Source organism: Capricornis sumatraensis, chromosome 3, assembly GCF_032405125.1.
Source record: "Capricornis sumatraensis isolate serow.1 chromosome 3, serow.2, whole genome shotgun sequence".
Taxonomy (NCBI): domain Eukaryota; kingdom Metazoa; phylum Chordata; class Mammalia; order Artiodactyla; family Bovidae; genus Capricornis; species Capricornis sumatraensis.
The window spans coordinates 42,972,930-42,991,819 of record NC_091071.1 but is presented as its reverse complement, the minus strand read 5'-3'; the positions used below and the strand labels follow the sequence as shown (position 1 = coordinate 42,991,819).

The window sequence follows — 18,890 nt, the reverse complement described above, 5'->3', positions numbered from 1 at the left end:
TTATTGCAGTGTAGTTGATTTACAGTGTTGTTAGTTTCAGCTATGCAGCAAATTGAATCTATTATACTTCACTTTTTTTTCACCTTATTTTCCTATATGTGCCATTACAGAGTATTGAGTAGAGTTACCTGTGCTTATTAATTATATATTTTATGTAGTAGGATATAGATATCAGTCCCAACCTCCCCCTATTCCCTGGTAACCTTAATTTTGTTTTATATATCTGTAACTCTGTTTTGTAGATAAGTTCATTTGGGCCCTTTTTGTAGATTCACTTTTAAGCAATATTATATTTACAAATAATAAATGCAAGAGAGAGTGTGGAAAAGGGAATGCTGCTACACTGTTGGTGGGAATGTAAGTTGGTGCAGCTACTATAGAGTGCAGTGTGGAGGCTCCTTAAAAAATAAAAATAGAACTACCATATTATTCAGCAATGCCAGTACAATCATATACATGGAGAAAGCCATAATTTGAAATGATACATGCTCCTCAATGTTCATTGCAGCAATATTTACAATAGCCAGGACCTGGAAGCAACCTCAATGCCCACCAAAAGAGTAATGAATAAAGAAAATGTAAATGCCTACAATGGTACATTACTCAGCCATAAAAAAGAAAGGGATAATGCTATTTGCAGCAACATAGATAGACTTAGAGATTGTCATACTGATTAATGTAGGTCAAACAAAGAAATTTCTATTTTTTCAGCAACCAGTCAATGGTACTTTGTTATATCAGCTCTAACAAACTAATGCAAGCAGTATCAATATGTGTGTGTGTTTGTGTGTGTGTTTATATGTGTATATACATATGTATGTATTTATCTGTAGATACATACATGTATATGTATATATATAAAGTCTCCATATGGTGGTGGTGGTTTAGTCTCTAAGTCCTGTCCAATTCTTGTGACCCCATGGACTATAGCCTGCCAAGCTCATCTATCAATAGGATTTTCCAGGCAAGAATACTGGAGAGGATTGTCATTTCCTTCTCAGGGGGAACTTCCCAGGAATCGAACCTGGGTCTCCTGCATTGCAGGCAGATTCTGATTGAGCTATGAGGGAAGCTGATAATAAAATATATTTTATATACCCATGTTATGTGGAGATAGATGCATATAGATGTCACAGTTTCCTGCATGTACAAAACCTGGATATGTAGTGGGTTGACTATAATCTTTATTTTAAATATCTAAAAATAATATATATGCACTAATAAACTAAACTAAAATATTTTATTTTTCAACTTTTTGACTTGAAAACACTAAACATCAGCCTTAATTTTTTTCAATTTAATATTTAATGTGAAAAATATACTTTGTTGATAAACCAATTTTTCCCCAATACTTTCTTCATCACCTCTTTGACATCTTTGTTCCTCAAACTATAGATGATGGGATTCAGTATGGAAATTATGATGGTGTAAAACACAGACATGATCATGTCATAATCTAAGGCATAGCTGGAACTGGGTGTCACGTATATGAAGAGGACTGTACCATGGAAAATGGACACTCCTGTTAGGTGAGAACCACATGTTGAAAAGACTTCTTCCTTCAGCAGAATGTATCCTCAGAATGGCCAACAGAATGAAATCATAGGAGCTCAGAACAATCAATATAGTGGATATCTCAATAGAGCCTGAAAAATAGAAAACCAAAAGCTGGTTCATTAACTTATCAGAGCAAGAAATAGCAAGGAGGGGAGGGATGTCACAGAAGACATGTCTGATTTCATTGGATGCATAGAAGGATAGGGTAAAAGTAGCCACTGTGTGTAAAGTATCATGCAAGATACCAACAACATAGCAGGAAATTATAAGTGGTACATAGAATCTGGGTAACATTGTAACTAAATACAGGAGAGGATTGTAGATGGCCAAATAGTGTTCATAGGCCATTGGGGCCAAGATGAAGCATTCTGTGGCCCCCTAAGTAAGAAAGAGAAACATCTATGTGCCACATCCAAGAAAAGAAATTGTTTTACTCCTTGGGGTGTGATTTTTGGGGTGTGATTTTGGGGGTGATAACTGAAGAATAGCAGGCACCCAAGAATGATAATGCTGTCAGAAAAGAGAAAATGGGGTTGTGGAGCTGGGAATCCATAATGACCAAGAAAACCAACCCTAAATTTCCTATCATTGTAAAAAAAATAGATTGCTAGAAATAGTAAAAATAGAAATCTGATGGTGACCCTGACATCTCAGCTTTTATCTTTAAGTTCTAAAAGCAATATATGGCAAAAATAGAGCCCACCAATTACTTCCTCATGTCTGTTTCTTAGAAATCCTTTTTCAGTGAGGGAACAGTCCAGTGATGAAAAGTTGAGTCCAAGTGGATGCATTACTCTGTAAAAATAAATTAATTGCTGTTGATTAAACTTTCATGTTAAAAATAGTGCCAGTTTACAGGGTTTAACTTACAGTTTATTTTCTGTTAAATTCATGACATCTCACTTTCATATTATGTTATCTTAAAATTCACAAAAACAAATGAATACAGGTTTTAATCCCAAAATTATTATAGTAAAAAATGTATATCTGAGGCTAATCTTAGATTTTCTACAGCAAGCATGAAGCTTACAATTGGTAAAGTGGGAGCAAATATATTTACATCATAAGATAGTATTGAATTTAAATGTTAAAATCAGATGTGAAAATTACTTAAATTTAATATATATTCCCAGATTACTAGGAAATGGGATTATTATTATTATTGTGATATCACTCAGTCGTGTCCACCTCTTTGCAACCCCATGGACTGCAGCCTGCCAGACTCCTCTGCCCATGGAATTCTCCAGGCAAAAATCCTGGAGTGTTGAGCCAGTACCTTCAGGGGATCTTCCTAACTGAGTGATCAAATCTGGGTCTCCTGCATTGCAGGCAGATTCTTTATCATCTGAGTCACCAGCAGATCCACTAGTGCTGGAAGTGTGGTTTGAACTCACAAGGATATAAATCCATTGGATCTTATGTCCAATGTCTTAACCACTTGGCCATTCTAGTACCTGAATTTTTTATAATTACTATAAAATAAAGTCTTCCCTAGGTGGGGGGAGGGACATGTAGTTCCAGAATCCCCTGCCCCCATACCAAAATGAAAGATGCTCAAGTTCTTTACACAAAATGGAGAGATATTTACAATATAAGCAACAGACCTCTTCTCACATACTTGAGCCCATCTATAGATTACTTATAAAACCTAATACAATGTGAATGTTGTCTAAAAGGTTGTAAATACAATTTAAGTACTTTTAAAATTGGTGTTGACATTAAAAAGATCATACACCATGACCAAGTGGGCTTTATCCCAGGGATCAAGGATTCTTCTATATCCGCAAATCAATCAATGTAATTCACCACGTTAACAAATTGAAAAATAAAAGCCATATGATTATCTCAACAGATGCAGAGAAGGCCTTTGACAAAATTCAACGTCCATTTATGATCAAAACTCTCCAGAAAGCAGGAATAGAAGGAACATACCTCAACATAATAAAAGCTATCTATGAAAAACCCACAGCAAACATTATCCTCAATGGTGAAAAATTGAAAGCATTTCCCCTAAAGTCAGGAACAAGACAAGGGTGCCCACTTTCACCGCTACTATTCAACATAGTTCTGGAAGTTTTGGCCACAAAATCAGAGCAGAAAAAGAAATAAAAGGAATCCAAATTGGAAAAGAAGAAGTAAAACTCTCACTCTTTGCAGATGACATGATCCTCTACATAGAAAACCCTGAAGACTCCACCAGAAAATTCCTAGAGCTCATCAATGAATATAGTAAAGTTGCAGGATATAAAATCAACACACAGAAATCCCTTGCATTCCTATACACTAATAATGAGAAAGTAGAAAAAGAAATTAAGGAAACAATTCCATTCACCATTGCAAAGAAAAGAATAAAATACTTAGGAATATACCTACCTAAAGAAACTAAAGACCTATATATAGAAAACTATAAAACACTGATGAAAGAAATCAAAGAGGACACTAATAGATGGAGAAATATACCATGTTCATGGATCAGAAGAATCAATATAGTGAAAATGAGGATACTACCCAAAGCAATTTACAAATTCAATGCAATCCCTATCAAGCTACCAGCGATATTTTTTACAGAACTAGAACAAATAATTTCAAGATTTGTATGGAAATACAAAAAACCTCGAATTGCCAAAGCAATCTTGAGAAAGAAGAATGGAACTGGAAGAATCAACTTGCCTGACTTCAGGCTCTACTACAAAGCCACAGTCATCAAGACAGTATGGTACTGGCACAAAGACATAAATATAGATCAATGGAACAAAATAGAAAGCCCAGAGATAAATCTCTTACATTTTAAATAATATTTCATTTTATAACCAATTTTGTTGTTATATAATTCTGACATGTAAAAACATTGTTAAACCTTCAGGCCTTGAACTTTTCCTATAACCTGGTTCATAACAAGTATGACCATCATTACTTGAAATAGTAGTGATAAAAGATAAAAGATAAAAATTATTTCAAGACACATTGTCAATAATACCTGTATTGGCACTGACCTGTACTTATTTTCAATCTATTTTTGTTTTGAATATTCATACAGCCTTAATAAGCTACTACATCTAAAATTTTATCATTAAGATAAAGACAGCAAAATGTTTTTGAAAGGTCTCTAAAGGAGGAGTAAGTTGTCCTAATTGTCTTCACAAATATAAAATGAAAGTGAAAGTCATTCAGTTGTGTCTGACTCTTTGTGACCCCATGGACTATACAGTCCATGGAATTCTCCAGGCCAGAATACTGGAGTGGGTAGTCTTGCCCTTCTCCAGAGAATCTTCCCAACCCAGGGATCAAACCCAGGTCTCCCTCATTTCAGACAGATTCTTTACAAGCTGAGTCACAGGGAAGCCCCAGAATATTGGAGTGGGTAGCCTATCCTTTCTCCAGCGAATCTTTCTGACCCAGGAATCAAACTGAGGTCTCCTGCATTGCAGGCAGATTCTTTACCAAATGGGCTATCAAGGAAGCCCAAATAGAAAATACCAGCTAAAAGGGAAAATATTTGAAAGTCACACATTTCAAATAAGAAATATATAGAAAGATTATGCAAAGAACTCTCAAATCCAACAGGAAGAAAAGAAGCAATCTAACATCAAAGTACAAGATTTTTCTTTTTTCCTTCATTGGTGTATCATTGCTATTCAGTATTGTGCTAGTTTCTACTGTATAGTGAAGTGAATTAGCTATATTTTTACATACGTCCCCTCTCTCCAACCTCTGACATCCCATCATCTAAGTCAACGCAGAGCACTGAGTTGAGTTCCCTGTGCTTTATAGCAGGCTCCCACTAGCTCTCTGGCCATCATCAAAAAATCTACAAACAAGAAATGCTAGAGAAGGTATGGAGAAAAGGGAACCCTCTTTCACTGTTGGTGGGAACTTAAATTGATACAGCCACTGTGCAGACCAGTATGGAGGTTCCTTAAGAAACTAAAAAAGTAGAACTGCCATTGACTCAAGAATTCCACTACTGGACAGATACCCTGAGAAAACCATAATTCAAAAAGACACATGGACTCCAATGTTCACTGCAGCACTATTTACAACAAACAGGACATGGAAGCAATCTAAATGTCCACTAAATATACAAAACTCTTAAATAGATATTTTACTAAAGGAGATAAGCAGAAGTCAAATGATCACATAAAGGATAGTCACTGTCATTAGTCATTATCAAAATGCAAATGAAAACAAAAATGACATTATGCTATAAATGTATTTCAATTGTTAGAGTTAAACAAAATAAATTACAAAATGATATAATTCAAAATTGGTGTGTATATATAAAACTTTTGAATAGCTTTCAATGCAGGGCATCAAATTTCTAAATCATCTCTTTAATTATTAATCTTCATAACAGTATGAATCTATTCCTACTCCATATAGTTAAATCTAATGTTCTTCTCCATTGCATTTTGTAAGTTTGTGTCTACATGTGTTTGTAGGGTGTGCTACAGAAAATACAGTTCTATTACTTTATAATCACTGTACCAAGAGTTGCCACAGTTAACTTAAGGGCATGCTTGGCTGGGGAGACAATATAGTAACTTCTTGGAGCTTTAGTTTGTGACAGCTGAGGGCAGTTGATAGAAATGGAAGTCTTGGCTGGACACACGGCAGCACAGATAGAAATATTTCCTTTCTCTCTTCCAGTTTAGCATGATATTGTAACTAATGTTGATATGAGGGGTCATGCCTGGAAATTCAGTATTCTGTTTCTGGTTTGTACATCTGAAAGGGAGTGAATGAGTGTTCCTCTGTATCCCTCTATTGTTTGGGAGGCAGTGAGGACTACCCAGCTCATGTGGATCGAGAGGTGGAAGATCTGTATTGAAGATGATACAGCTGCCCCAATAATCCTGGATTTCTTACTGCAGAACACTGAATGTCAGAAAAACAAAATTCCATGAAAGACAGTGTATATTTATATCTTTTTAGACCATCTTTATTTTCTAAAAAATAATATATCATCATGAATTATTGTTTTACAATAATCAGCAAGAGATAGAGAGAATGTAGAGAACACAGGTATGGTTTTGCTTGTTGTACCAAACTTCTTGAGTGGCAGGCAGAAAGATTTAGCTCAATTAGAAAGTGACCCAGGGAAGAAGCTGATCCCAAGGATAGGAATAATTCCTATTTAAAGAGCCTTATTTGTTATGAAGATAGAAGATATTTTAGAGGTTGGTTAAGCCCAGTATCAAATTCTTAGTATCACGAATTACCTAACTGCAAAAAAAAAAAAAGAAAAGAAAAGAAAATCTTTCACAGTTTCTATCAGCTTTTAACTCAATAACTCAATTAATAAAGGTAAGCATTATATTTAACTTCAGTCTAAACAGGTTAGCATGCCTCATTTTCGTTCAATGTTGAATTCAGTTTTAAATGTACCTATTTATGTGTAACATCAGGCACAAAACACTGATTTCAGAAAATTTAGCAAGGAAACTTTTGTTGTTATTGTTGCTTAATTTCAAAATCCTGATTCAGATAGCCTTTTTCCTTTTCTGATCCACATCATTATATTATCAAATAAAAAGTTACAAAAGAACTTTATAATATAGTGAACCAGTATACTAAAGTTTACCAATCTCTGCATCACTATCATAGTAATTTAAATGCTAACCTTTATTAAGTGATTGCTATGTGTTAAGTATGTATTTAAGAAGTTTGCATGTATTAAATCTAGTGATATCTCATTAAAATTAATTATATATAACTAAAGAATAAGATAGGAAATGAACTTTATTAAAAGGATTTTGCACCCTGTTCACATTAAATCCTGCTTGTTAAAAATAACTTTTATAGTAACAATCTGATGATATGAAAGAGATTTTGGTATGCTTTCATTTTAATCTTTAGAAGCATCAAATAAGGAATTCAGTTCATTTCAGTTCAGTTCAGTCGGTCAGTTGTGACTGATGCTTTGTGACCCCATAGACTGCAGCACAAAAGGAATCAGACTTCTGGAGTCATAAATTTTATATTTTTATTTCCTATCTTCAATTTGATTTTACAAACCTGGTTTCAATAGCACCATGTACATTTTAATGATAGATAATGTACATGCTTATTATAATCCTTGCAGAGTGGAAAGACCAGAAAAGCAAACATGAGTTATTTGGATAAAAACAAAAGTGGCTACATAACCTGAACAATTTAGTGGCTCTTCTTTCTGAGTGTAGTAGTAGTGCTATCTAAACGTTTCTGGGAGTTGGAAACCAGAAGTGACATTGCAAGGTTTGAGAAGAAAAATTTTGATGAGATTGAGTTTATAAAATAAGTGTAACTTGGGTAGGATTTGAATAGCTCTAATATTTCTTACATAAAATCTTGCTCCATTGACAAAAGCAAAGTTAAGAATAAAAAAAGAAATCAGTAAGTTAAGAACACTGTATTTTTTATCACAAGTTCTGTTTGTTTGTTTTTTCTTCTTCTGGCTATTTTTTGAACCTGAGTTTCAGTATGATTTTCAAATGTACTACCCTGTGTGAAAAAACGAAAGTGTTAGTAGCTCAGTCATGTCCAGTTCTTTGGGACCCCATAGACTGTAACCCACCAGGTTTCTCTGTTTATGGAATTTTCCAGGCAAGAGTACTGGAGTGGGTAACCATTCCCTTCCCCAGGAGACCGTCTTGACCTAGGGATATTCAAATGTACTATTCTACTTGAACAGAAGAGAATAATTTAGACAGTACCAAAAAAAAAAAAGAAAAAAAAAACGAGAAGACCTTATATAAAAAGAAGATACAATAAAAGAAAAAAAAACTGATGGTAGTTTCTGAAGGCAGAGTTTAACTCATCAAAGGTAGGGCATGATGCATACTGAACTGAAAAGATTGATGGCTCATTCAACAAACAATTTTAATCAGTATCCAAGTATTACACTCTAATTTGAATTAAATAGATGAATAAATATGGATAAAGGTTCAGAATAAGGTAGTGGGAAAAAAGGCACTGTTTCACAGTCTTATACACATAAAATCATATCTTAATAATGTCACCTATTAGACCCCGGTTTCTGATCATTTTAAAGACTCAGTCAAAGCATTTTTGTATTTCTTAAAATCACATTTTCATTGGGAAAATCCTATAATAATAAGTTAAGTTTAAATACCTTCTGATCCTTAATATATATTATATGTAAAATATAAATATATATATATATATATAAGTAGTCTAAAATATTGTAGATGATAAAATAGATTCCTAGTTAGCTTTCCTTTTCCTAAGGACAAAGAACTCCTCGGGATGCTCAAGTTTTGGATGGACTGTTGCTTCTGCCCCATATGTGTGTCTACACTTCTGTAGCTGAAATGTTGACCCTCGCCCTCACTTAAAACTGTTAGAATATGGATATAGGTGTGTCTCTTCTTTGCAGTGCCTTTATCTCTGTGAACTTTCAAATTAGTTAACACATACCATGGAAGTTATGTATGATATACTGAAATCAATAATGTAATTTGCAACTGCTACAAGAGTGGGTGAAAAGAGTATAATTTATAGACACACACACACTCTACAGAAGGTACACTTAAACCGTACTGATCTAAAAAGATTGATGATTCTTTGAACAAGCAATTTTAATAAGTATCCAAGTATTACAGTCTACACTGAATTAAATAAGTAAATAAAACAGGAAGGTACAGGACGTTGTTCTGAATTTTGGGTAGAAATCCTCACTTACATCTTGGGGACTATTGTAAATAAACAATCAAGTTGACACATTTTAATTTATTCAATAAATTAAGAAATTGCTTTTGTGAGAAAATATACTATATACTCCATAGAAAGATGTATAGACTATCACAAGAAGTTTAAAGTCTAGCTATAACAAAGCACATACTTAACAAAGATGGGCAACCTCAGCTCAACATATTCACACTCACATAAACAAACATACACAAAAATGCAAACATGCACACACACACACAAGAATGAATGAATTAAATGGGGCCAGCAGAAGAGCAGCAATTATCGAGGATGTGAGTAATTTAGGAAGATCTCAGAGATGAATTGTGGCTGATTTTTCTTTCACACAGTAAGTGTGTGAGGGAAGAGTATTCTAGTTAGAACTCCTAACTCGAACATAAGTGTCAGATGTACCTATTTCTTATCTCTTGGGTGTTCCTGGACAGAAAGATCAGTTTAATGATTCTTTTGTCCATGTTTGAAAATCTGAATAAAAATTATGACTACTGGGACTTCCCTGGTGGTCCATGGTTAAGACTCCCTAATTCCACTGCAGGGAGACTGGATTTGATCCCTAGTCTGGGAACTAGGATCCCAAATGCCTTGTGGCCAAACTAAAATAAATAAATGAATAAAAACAGAAATTATATATATTTTTTAAAAAAAACTGTGACTGTTGCTTTTATAAACATTACATTGAAATACACCCTTTTTAAAAATGAATAGTATCCCATAATACTCAATGGTCAGCTCATTGATTTCGTTTTATAGTAAAAGATAAATATGCATAATGGCAAAGACAAACAAGATTTGGAAATACCACTGGAAGATCATCATTTTAAAAATTTACTATCTTTATCCCCAAAACAGCTTTAAGTGGCTTAAAAAATATTTACAGGAGCAATGAAATTAATTTTGAATTGATAATAATGGAAAATGCTGCTAAGTCACTTCAGTTGTGTCCGACTCTGTGCGACCCCATAGACGGCAGCCCACCAGGCTCCCCTGTCCCTGGGATTCTCCAGGCAAGAACACTGGAGTGGGTTGCCATTTCCTTCTCCAATGCATGAAAGTGAAAAGTGAAAGTGAAATCGCTCAGTCGTGTCCGACTCTTCGCGACCCCATAGAATGCAGCCTACAAGGCTCCTCCGTCCATGTGATTTCCCAGGCAAGAATACTGGAGTGGAGTGCCATTGCCTTCTCCAGAAAACAGAATAGAAAGGGGAAAATAGCATGTCAGTTGAAAATATGAAATCATTGTTAAAATTGAACATAGTTTTCAATTTGAATTTTTAAGTGTTCAGATGAATAGCAAAATTGCAATCACATTTCTTTAGAATCAAGGCAATAAAATAATATATTGTAGAGAAAACAGAGACTGAAGCGTTTTCTCACAGATAGGTTTAATAATAAATAAAAGTATACTTCTCTGTACTTTTAGAGCACCTGGCATTATATGTTTGGTTTTTATAGGGAAATGAAAAGTAAGAAGACATATAATCTAGTTTATACACAAAAAACAAGAGTCAATAAAAATGAAATGACAGTGCCTCTGATTGAATCATTCCCACAGATGCAATATGAAGAGATTGAAGCAGAAGACAACATGTCCACAGGGACACAATTTGCACTACTGGGGTATTCTGACTTTCCAAACCTCCAAGGGTTATCATTTGGGGTGTTCACCATCACTTACATCATTATTTTAATTAGAAATGGCCTCTTCATAATAATAACGAGGCTTGACCCAGCACTGCACAAACCCATGTACTTTTTTCCTGGCAAATTTTTCCTTCTTGGAAATCTGTTATGTGTCTGTCACTCTCCCTAGGAGTCTGGTAACCCTTTGGACTCAGAACAGAAGAATATCTATCCTGGATTGTGCCACCCAAATGTGCTTCTTCCTTATCCTTGGAACCACTGAGTGTCCCCTCCTGGCGGTGATGACCAATGACTGCTGTGTGGTCGTCTGTGAACCTCTGCACTATCCCTTGGTCATGACCCCAAAGTCCTGCCTCCAGCTGGCTGTGGGCCCCTGGGTCAGTGGAATCCCAGTGCAGATAGGGCAATCAATCCCATGATATACAGCCTTTGGAACAAGGATGTGATTGCAGCACTGAGAAAATTATTACTGAAAAAAGTAGTGTGATTTTATTTTAAAATGCTTTAAATACTGGCCACAGAGTTATCAGAGAAATTTTTAAAGATCTCTACATTTCCTTGTTTAGAAGTTAACCATTTCTTTTTATACTATATTTTTCAGTTCAGTTCATTTGCTCAGTTCAGTTCAGTTTCTCTGACTCTTTGCAACCCCATGGACTGCAGCACTCCATGTCTTCCTGTCCATCACCAACTCCTGGCATTTGCTAAAACTCATGTCCATCGAGTTAATATGCCATCCAACCATCTCATCCTCTGTCGTCCCCTTCTCCTCCCATCTTCAATCTTTCCCCGCATCAGGGACTTTTCAAATGAGTCCATTCTTCCCATCAGGTGGCCAAAGTATTGGAGTTTCAGCTTCGGCATCAGTCCTTCCAATGAATACTCAGGACTGATCTCCTTTAGGATGGACTGGTTGGATCTACTTGCAGTCCAAGGGACTCTCAGGAGTCTTCTCCAGCACCACACAGATCAGCCTTAATTATTCCTGCATCCCCTCCCTCCCTGCCCCTCCCATTCCTTCAGGTCATCACCTGAGGCTGGGCTCCGTGTGCTGCACAGCAACTTCCCACCAGCTATCCTTCTCAAGCCTGATTGTATATGTATGTTGATGCTACTTTCTCCCTTCATCTCACTCTCTCACTCCCCCACTGTGTAAATCCATTCCCTACATCTATGTCTCTACTCCCTCCCTGCAAATAGGTTCATCAGTATCATTTTTCTAGATTCCATATATATGTATTACTTAGTAAAGAAGGTTTTACAAAATCCTGGAACACTGCTATCCCAGGAGTTAGATTATTGATTTGTAAGCTTATCTTTACCAAATTTAGAACAAGTCATTCAGCTACTATTTTTCCCTTCATTTTTAAAGAACAAAATTAAAATGAGTATGAAGCTTATTTAAAAGCTAGCCATACCATCCCACCAGAAGTGTTGCTGTGTGAAATAAATAAACGTGTTTTGTTACACAGGCTTGAATATGATTTTAAAGAAGAAAATACACATTCATGTTTCACAGTGTTTGGTGGTGGTAGATAGTACATTTTTAGTGGCTTTTCAGCTGGTGCAGAAGCTCTTTTGTGGTAGAAAATGTTTCTCCGAAGTGCAGGTTTTGGTATTTTAATGTGTGTGTTATGACTGAGTGCTTCGATGTTTAAACAGTGCTTTTCTCTGCTGTGTATGTATTCAACACAACTTCATCTGCTATAATAACTTTGGTGAATATAATCAGCTGTGACTACAGACACATCTCATTAGTACATTGCAATAATTTAATATATTCATGGTGTCAATATGAGGGCAGTTAAAGAGGTCTTATTTTAAAGAAAAGAATTGCATGTTTCTGTAGGCATAGATTTCATAATTAAAAATCCTATAGCTAGATATTTGACAGCATTTTTGCACAAATATCTACTATTTTTAAAAAAGTGTTTCATATTGTCATCCAGTTTGTTGCTATTCTTATATGATTTTAACATTAAAAAGCATTGTTGAACATGCAGGTTTTGCAGATTTTATTTACAATTTGGCTTACAAAGAATATGACCACATCATCATTATTTGAAATAATGGTGAAACCAAAGTTGGGAAAACTATTTCCACAGGTTATGATTCAGTTCAATTCAGTTCAGTCACTCAGTCGTGTCCGACTCTTTGCGACCTTATGGACTGCAGCACGCCAGACTTCTCTGTCCATCACCAACTCCCAGAGCTTACTCAAACTCATGTCCATTGACTCAGTGATGCCATCCCACCTTCTCATTCTCTGTCACCTTCTTCTCATGCCTTAAATCTTTCCCAGCATGAGGGTCTTTTCAAATGAATCAGCTATTAGCATCAGATGGCCAAAGTATTGGAGTTTTAGCTTCAGCATCAGTCCTTCCAATAAATATTCAGGACTGATTTCCTTTAGGATTCAATGATTTTATCTCCTTGCAGTCAAAGGAACTCTCAAGAGTCTTCTCCAACACCACAGTTCAAAATCATCAATTCTTTGAGGCTCAGCTTTCCTTATAGTTCAACTCTCAAATCCATACATGACCACTGGAAAAACCATAGCTTTGACTAGATGGACCTTTGTCAGCAAAGTAATATCTCTGCTTTTTAATATACTGTCTAGGTTGGTCGTAGCTTTTCTTCCAAGGAGCAAGACTTTTTTAATTTCATGGCTGCCATCAGCATCTGAAGTGATCTTGGAGCCCCTCAATATAAAGTCTCTCACTGTTTCCATTGTTTTCCCCATCTATGTGCCATGAAGTGATGGAATGGGATGCCATGATCTTAGTTTTCTGAATGTTAAGCTTTAAGCTTTTTCACTCTCCTCTTTTATTTTCATCAAGAGGCCCTTCAGTTTTTCTTTGCTTTCTGCCATAAGAGTGGTGTCATTTGTGTATCTAAGGTTATTGATATTTCTCCAGGCAATCTTCATTCAAGCTTGTGTTTCATCCAGCCCAGCATTTCTCATGATGTACTCTGCATATAAGTTAAATAAGCAGGATAAAAGTATAGCCTTGACATATTTATTTCCCAATTTGGAACCAGTCTGTTGTTCCATGCCCAGTTCTAACTGTTGCTTTTTGTCCTGCATGCAGATTTCTCAGGAGGCTGGTCAAGTGGTCTGGTATATTCCCATCTCTTTAAGAATGTTTTACAATGTGTTTTGATCTACACAGTCAAAGGCTTTGGCATAGTCACTAAGGCAAAAGTTGATTTTTTCTGGAACTCTTTTGCTTTTCCAGTGATCCATCGGATGTTGCCAATTTGATCTCTGGTTCCTCTGCCTTTTCTAAATCCAGTTTGAACATCTGGAAGCTTATGGCTCATGTACTGCTGAAGCCTGGCTTGGAGACTTCTGAAGATTACTTTGCTAGCATGTGAGATGAGTGCAGTTGTGCTGTAGTTGGAACAATCTTTGGCATCACCTTTCTTTTGGATTGGAATGAAAACTGTCCTTTTTCAATCTTGTGGCCACTGCTGAGTTTTCCAAATTTGCTGGCATATTGAGTGTAGCACTTTCATAGCATCATCTTTCAGGATTTGAAATAGCTCCACTGAAATTCCATCACCTCCACTAGTTTTGTTCATAGTGATGCTTTCTGAGGCCCACTTGACTTCACATTCCAAGATGTCTGGCTATAGGTGAGTGATCACACCATTGTGATTATCTTGGTCTTGAAGATCTTTTTTGTACAGTTCTGTGTATTCTTGCCACCTCTTCTTAATATCTTCTGCTTCTGTTAACTCCATACGATTTCTGTTCTTTATTGAGCCCATCTTTGTATGAAATATTCCCTTGGTATCTCTAATTTTCTTGAAGAGATCTCTACTCTTTCCCATTCTGTTGTTTTCATCTATTTCTTTGCATTGATCACTAAGGAAGGCTTTCTTATCTCTTCTTGCTATTCTTTTGAACTCTCCATTCAGATGCTTATATCTTTCTTTTTCTCCTTTGCTTTTCACTTCTCTTCTTTTCACAGCTATTTGTAAGGCCTCCACAGACAGCCATTTTGCATCAGTATAGTTTGTTTATTTATATTTCTTAGTAGTGTCTCACACTATGTCATATACCAAAGTTTGTTTACTCATTCCTTGGGTGAATAACACGTGGCTGTTTCCAGAATTTCACTGTTATAACTGCCCTGAATGTTTGGTAATTAATTTTTGTGTAAATGCAAGTTTTCTTTTCTCTAAAAAGTGGGACTTCTGGATAAATGTGTTTTGTAAGTGTGCAATTAACTTTATAATGAACAACCAACCTTCAGAAAAGGTGTCTCAATTTTCCATTCCTACAAAAAATGCACAGAAGTTCACTTTTTCTAAATCACCACCAGCATTATTATCTGTGCATTTTTTTGTTGTTTTGTTTTCATTAGAGTTTTTTCAACTTTAATGTGTCTAGTGATATTTCATTTTTTAATTTTGATTTTCCAAATCAAACTCAGTAATTTCACAATGAGTTTTTCATGGTGTAATTTGTCATCTGTATGTCTTCTTTGATGAATTATCTGTTCAAATTGTTTTCCAACATTTTACTTGTGCTGTTGATTTCTTTAGTACAGAATTATAAGATTTTTATATATTTATATGTAAATACAAAAAGTATATATGCAATGCATATGTATTCATATATATTTATATTCACTGGCAGGCTTCCTTGGAAGTTCAGTGGTAAAGAATCCACCTGCCAAGCAGGATATAAGGGTTTAATCTTTGGGTGGGGAAGATCCCCTGGAGAAGGAAATGGCCATCCATTTCAGTATTCTTTCCTGGGAAATCCCATGGACAGAGGAGCCTGAGGGGCTATAGTCCATGAAGTTTCAAAAGAGTCAGACATGACTTAGGGACTAAATAACAACAATATTCATTGACAGATTACAAAATCAAAGAAAGCCATTATCAAAAAATTTTACTGGCAGGATTTAAGCTGATAGAGCTGCTCAGCTACACAAGTATGCTACGTTTCATGAAAAGAGACTTGTAACAAGGAGTCTGACTCCATATTTGATGTTTGACTGTGGACAGCTTTTAAAGTACAGTGATAAATCAGTTGAAATGGCCTAGTGTAAATAAAAGGGGAACCTCTAAGACTTAAACTCATTATACAGAGACCATTTGAAAGAGAAGGGGATTTTTTTGTTGTTGTTGTTGGTAATTGCTTTTGAACTGTGGTGTTGGAGAAGATTCTTGAGAGGCCCTTGGACTGCAAGGAAATCCAAACAGTCCATTCTAAAGGAGATCAGTCCTGGGTGTTCTTTGGAAGGAATGATGCTAAAGCTGAAACTCCAGTACTTTGGCCACCTCATGCGAAGAGTTGACTCATTGGAAAAGACTCTGATGCTGGGAGGGATTGGTGGCAGGAGAAGGGGACAACAGAGGATGAGATGGCTGAATACCATCACTGACCCGATGGACGTGAGTTTGCGTGAACTTCAGGGGTTGGTGATGAACAGGGAAGCCTGGCATGCTGCAATTCATAGGGTCGCAGAGTCGGACACGACTGAGTGACTGAACTGAACTGAACTGAGGGCCAGAAAGCGCCTTCCTCTTCTCGTCTTCCCCATTCTCCCTGCACAGACAGCTGCAGTTAGTCCTTGGGGAGCAGACTCTCGAAGCTGACACTGGTGGCTTGCGTCCAGTGGGGCTGTGTAAACAGTGAGGCCTGACGAGCCTGCCCAGACCTGTCCACCTGAAGACTCCCTGAACACCCCCTCCTGGGGGCTGGCCTTACACAGCCCCAGGTTCAGGCTGTGGTTCACCTGGGAGAGAATGGCCGTAGCTGGACCCTCCTGTAGTCAGAGGTGATGAGGGCCCCAGCAGCCCTGGCCTCCCCAGGAAGTCAGGAGGACCTTTGCTTTGCCTCTGGTCAAGCCTTCTGGGCTCAGAGAGTAGAGACTGGTCCAGAGGCAGCATGTTCCCACTCCCAGGGTACAAGCTGCAGGGAACAGGGAAGAAGGATTCCATCCCCCCACCACCCATCCACCCTCCCAGCACCAAGGAGCTGCACAATGCCCTGGGGCCTTTGGTTTATGTCCTTGCTTTGTCTTCCACCTTCATCCATCCCCTTTCTCCAGCTCAAGTTGATTCAGAAAGCAGGGTGGGGGCTGGGGGGGACCATATAACATCCAGCTGAAGACTAGCAGGGGGGTACTCTTTCTGCCCCCTTCTGATGCCTATGTCAGAAGCTTTCTCTATCTCCTTTATGCTTTAATAAACCTTTATTACACAAAAGCTCTGAGCAATCAAGCCTCATCTCTGGCCCCAGATTGAATTCTTCTCCTCCGGAGGCCATGAATCCCAGTGTCTTTTCATTCAGCAACAACCTTTCACAAGCAAATTATTTTAAGAAAAAAAGTGGAACTCTGCTGATGTAGAAAACTCATCTCCATGCATAATTATTTTAAAGTAGTCACTTTTGCACATATGAGCTATTGTGGTTTAGTCGCCAAGTCGTGTCCCACTCTTGCAACCCCATGGGCTGTAACCTGCCAGGCTCCTCTATTCATGGAATTCTCCAGGCAAGAATACTGGAGTGATTTCCCATTTCCTTCTCCAGGGGATCTTCCTGACCCAGGAATCTAACCCAGGTCTCTTGCACTGCAGGCAAATTCTTTACCAACAGAACTGCAAGGGAAACCCATGTATATCCAAAGAAAAATCCCCAAAGCAGGAATATTTATATTCTTTGTATTTCATTCTCCACTTTAATAGACAGAGGTACTGAGTGATCAATATTTTAAAAACACTACCTACCCAAATCCTTTTATCAAGGGGTTTACAAAATAGAAAATAAACATTGCTCTTACTCTTGAGGCTTTAAATGTAGTAAAGAGATTCTTACATGATTAAAATATGCATAACTCAGAGAAGGGTGCACTACTTAGAGAATATGAGGAAGTTACAAAGTTAATGAAATATTCCTGGAAATGTGGTTGGAGGATGGGAATAAAAGGTTCTCTGGTAATGAAGTCTGCTTGAAAGGTAGCACTGGCAGAATGAAACGGCATCATTATTTTTAATAGCTAAAGAGTAGAAATATCCAGATGCTCATCCAGCTAAACACTGGATCAATAAACTGTTATATCCATAAAATGAAATATTATTATGCTAACTAATAAAACAGATTTCTGACAGAAGTACAATGTGGCTGATATTATATTTACCTACATATTTCACTGAAGAAAATATAATATTTTACTAAAGAAAAGAAGCATGACAGGAAAATAAATAATATATTGCATGCTTCTCTTTGTATTCAATACCAAGAATAGGAAACCACACAGACTCAGAATGCAGACTAGGGGTTTCAGGGGTGGAAGAGGTTTCAGAGATGAGCAAGTGCTAATAGATATAGTTTTCTTATGAGACTGATGAACATTTTCTGAATGCAGATGCTGGTGATAACTGAACAACCTTGAAAATATAATAAAAAGAAAACAAAGACAAAAAGTGTATACATTAGAAGGGTGAGTTTTATGGTATATGTATTGCATTTCAATATTAAATAAAATACAGTAGAAATACAATTAAATTCCTAAATGAGGTATGAAGGATAAAGTTTAAAAAACACAATGAACAATCCAAAGGCATTGGAAATGATTGAGGGAGATCTTTTTGAGTTTCATTAGGTTTCCTTTTGAATTAGAGAAGAAGGAGATTCAGGATAACTGTAAAACAATCCTACAAAGTATTCACACTATCCTTCTTACCATAGAGCAATTTGGTGACAATAGTGAAGCACAAAAGCTCAGCTTTTGCCAAGCTGTTTCTGAGTTCACAACAGAGTATACATATACAGAAGCAGGAAAATAATAAATAAAAGTGTATGAGCTTTAACTTCAGGGAGTTAAATCCCAGTGTACCCTGTAAAATAAAAGGCTATCTGCCTATCGTTCAGCTACCCAAGACGTCATCCCAGGTAGGATTCCAGTTCCTAACTTAAAGAATGTAGGATAAAATATTTAACTTTCAGAGGAAAAAAAATTATG

At 36.6% G+C, this 18,890-nt stretch overlaps 2 pseudogenes; one reads left to right on the top strand and one right to left on the bottom strand.

Moving 5' to 3' along the window:
- Positions 1 to 1,304: 1,304 nt before the first annotated feature.
- LOC138076238 (olfactory receptor 5T9-like) lies at positions 1,305 to 3,185 on the bottom strand (annotated as a pseudogene).
- Positions 3,186 to 10,816: 7,631 nt separating this feature from the next.
- On the top strand, positions 10,817 to 11,324 carry LOC138076237 (olfactory receptor 10AG1-like; annotated as a pseudogene).
- The last annotated feature ends 7,566 nt before the right edge of the window (positions 11,325 to 18,890 follow it).